General features: G+C 47.1%; 1 long non-coding RNA gene across 2 annotated transcripts in view; it reads left to right on the forward strand.

Moving 5' to 3' along the window:
- The first annotated feature begins 1552 nt into the window (after nucleotides 1-1552).
- Nucleotides 1553-3535, forward strand: part of LOC113616876 (uncharacterized) — a 2352-nt gene continuing 369 nt past the window's right edge. The window contains exons 1-2 of one of the 2 annotated variants that reach the window (XR_003431436.1): nucleotides 1553-1863; nucleotides 2966-3017. This is a non-coding gene — a long non-coding RNA (uncharacterized LOC113616876). The remainder of the gene's footprint in view (nucleotides 1864-2965; nucleotides 3018-3535) is intronic. The other variant, XR_003431437.1, reaches the window with a different exon arrangement.

Raw genomic sequence — 3535 nt, forward strand, 5'->3', positions numbered from 1 at the left:
TGAGTTTGGGCTGGAGGAGGGGCAGGATGGAAACTGCCATGGTATTCCCGAGGAAGATCCAGAGACAACGCCTAGGTTTCTTGCCTGGACAAGTTCTTCAGAAGAGGAACAGGTCAGGGCCTTTCTCCCAGATAAGAAGTTCAAGATGAGGCTAATTAGTTTGAAGATAAACCTTGAAACCAAGGACAGTGTCAGGGGCTCAGGAGCCTCATCCTTCTCCAACTAAAGCACAAAGCAAAATCAGGAGAGCCTCATTTCACATGCTACACACCTTGTACTGCTGCGAGTTTGGTGGATATAACTTCAGAGCTTCGTTATACAAGTTTTTATCTTTTATTAAGTTTAAGCATTCTGGGAAGTACTCCGGTCCTACAGGAATAAGATTCATACACACACAAGCTTGAGACTTGGGAAGCATAATGGATTTCATTTCTACCAATGGTCCCTACATAAAATCAACAAGGGACCTTTTTAAGACCCACATAATTAGAGTATCTGGAGAACGGGAATGCAGGAGTGTGAGCTTTAATGAGCACCACTGCAGATTCTGAGGTATGAGAAGCGCCAGTTGCAATCAGAGTTCTACTTAAAAGGAATTTTACACCACCCCTGATGAATGACCATCCAGCCCAGTGTTTGCGCAGCCTCCTTAGTAAGAATCACCTGGGGAGCTTATTAACCATACACACGCCTGAGTCCCGTCCCAGCCTAGCTGAACCAGATCCACCAAGGAAGCCAGAAGCTGAATGCTTAACAAGCACCCCAGGTGACTCTTCCTTGTCCCCGTCTCAGCCCTTAGGAAAGAGTCATAACTGCTGAAGCGTGAGGCTCCAGTACTGGTCAGGGATGGGGTGAAGCACAACACCCGGCATCGTGTTGCTTCGACTCCATATCACTGCCAATCAAAACTGTGTCAGGGCACTGCCAGTAGGCATGGTCACTCAAACAGGCTGGGTTTCCTTCAGGTGTCTGCAAACACCAGGAGAAGGGTGAATTATCAACCAATTTTGATTTTAAGACACTGAAGTGAATTTCGAGGATGATCACTCTTGACTCAGAAGCATCTGCTCTATCTTCTTAGCTATGGAGCTCCTCCCGTTCATTCAAAGACATTTGCTTTACCCTCAGCTTTTCAAAACATACGATAAAAATAAGGTGCGCGTACGTAATTGTTAACATTTTCAGGTGTGGAAATTGAAATCCGTCTGTCTAAATTAACATTTGATTGCAATTTATACCCTCCCTAGTTCCAAAGAATATTTGAAGCAGAAATAAACAGAAATAAACATACCTCTCACTGTCCGCTGCTCCTGAGCTCTCGCGACGCGCACTTGGTCTCCGGGCCGCAGGGCCGCTCGAGCCCTTTGGGTAGTGGCTGAAGCCGGGCGGACGGGCGACCAGCCCGACAATGATCCGGGAGCGAGGTAAGTAGGAAACGCTCCTAGCGGCGCCGGAGTGACGTCACGAGCCGGACGGGGCGTGGCGTGCCTTCTTCGCCCAGCAAAGTACAGTGAGGAGCTGCGCTCGCGACCGGCCCCTAGCCATACGTCCTACTGCGCAGCCTATTGTATCTGAGCCCCGCTTTGACGTCGGACCCCAGAGCTCGGTAATACTAGCCAGTGGGCGGAGCCTGCAGGGCCTGGGGAGACTCGGGCGTTCACGTGACACGTATCCCGGGTCACCGCTGGAAAGACACCTTCCTCCCAGGGGAGCGGGAGGAAGTGTCCAGGCTCCAGAGGGCGCGGTTTGCAGCACCCGAGGTCGCCATGGCTACCGAGCCCGAGACCACTGTGGCCGCCTCAGCTGCGGAGCCCGCGGTGCCGTCGCTTATGGATCGTTACTTCACTCGCTGGTACAAAGCGGGTAAGTGGAGAATGATGTCAGTCTCTTCTGGGCCCAATTTGTCTGACAGTATAGGGACTATGATGAGAGATCATAAGCCACACGCACCTTCCCCAGCGCTTCCTCCCCACGTCAGAAGGAACTGGATCTCTCTGTTCCTCTGTAGGCCAAGGGAATGGCATTTGCAAGGACGTGGAAAACAGCAGGGTGCATTCTGGGTTGGGCGAGCGCAGTGCGAGTTCACGAGGGTGGGTCGCTTGCGGGAAGATGGTAGACTAAGGTGAGATCCCCGAGGGAGGCAGGAGCTGGATTGCAATCTCCTTGAGTGCCTAAAGGGATTTGAGGGGCTCAGCCCTCCAAGAGGCGATACGTAAAATGATTTAAATGGTAGCGGTCTAAACTAAGGTAGAGGCATAGGGATGGAGAGGAGAGGGTGGGTTAGAATAGAGGCATTTAGAAAGCAGAATCTACAGTTTTACTTAAAGGAAGTCGCTGGTATTACACATTTGCCACTTAGAAGTAGGTATCCTGTTGTACAGCTTTGTGTACCCAGCAAATATCAGTGATGAGAGCATCGTCGGGGACCCTCCTCTAGCCCAACTTGCTCCCATTCATTTAGGGATAATAGGTGTACTCATCTTTTACAACACTGAAATATTTTACAATAGCATACGTTTTATTAGCCAGACTTAGTGTAACCAACTGTCCGGTTAACCCTGGATTGAGGTGTTTTTGGGAATCCATTACTTTCAACGCTAACATCAGGACAGTCCTGAGCGAACCAGAATGAATTAAGTCTCTCTAAAATTGACCAACAAATCATGCTACTAAATTAAATAAAGAATACATTACTAATGACTTTTGTTCTAATAGAAATGATTGTACTCAGGTGGAGCAAAGAGTTAATCATCATTTTAACATTGAATGAATGATTCCATCTGGACCAGATGTCTTTAAATACTTTATGGTCAGCCTTTAGGTATATCTTTTTGAGTAATGAAGGGATACCAGTGATGTATGTGTCCAGCCTTCATAATTAACTACCTCAATGAACCAAAGAAAGTACTACACAGTGGTAGTAAATATTGACTCAACAGCCGTCAGACTCATTCATTTTTTCTAGATGTCAAAGGAAAACCCTGTGAAGACCACTGTATACTCCAACACTGTAACTGGTAAGCAAATTGGGAATTTTAAGTTATCAAAGAAATTTTTTTCTGTCATTGTAGCCTGGTATGGTCTTGTATTGAATAAATATTCATTAAATGATTATCTTCCACTGTATTGAGATGGTATTATTTATAGTAGGAGTTTGGTTGACAAGAATGAGTCTTGCAGTGCCTAAGCTAAACAAATAAACTTGCTTACCCAAACATCCAAATGGAGGACCACACCCTCAGTCGGCTACTACCTCAAGAAACCAGCCTGTGCCTAACCACTGAAGTGGCCAAGCCCGTGGAGAGGGCTAGGGTAGAAGCACAGATGGTATCCTGTCCATACCGGCATGCCTTACTTTTCTCTCTTCCTCCTCCGTGCTGTCTAAACACCTGTAGTACGCTTCCCTTTTGGGAAAGGAAATTCAGTCCCATTTTCCCCATTTTTATTACTGCATTCTTCTCTTCAGTTAAGCTCCAATAGTAGCCAGAGGAAAATGGGGGGAAATGATAGGCTGACTAAACAAATGTCAGCTCAG

Source organism: Aethalodelphis obliquidens, unplaced genomic scaffold (genome assembly GCF_003676395.1).
Source record: "Aethalodelphis obliquidens isolate GAN/ISIS:26980383/991018 unplaced genomic scaffold, ASM367639v1 scaffold709, whole genome shotgun sequence".
Taxonomy (NCBI): Eukaryota; Metazoa; Chordata; class Mammalia; order Artiodactyla; family Delphinidae; genus Aethalodelphis; species Aethalodelphis obliquidens.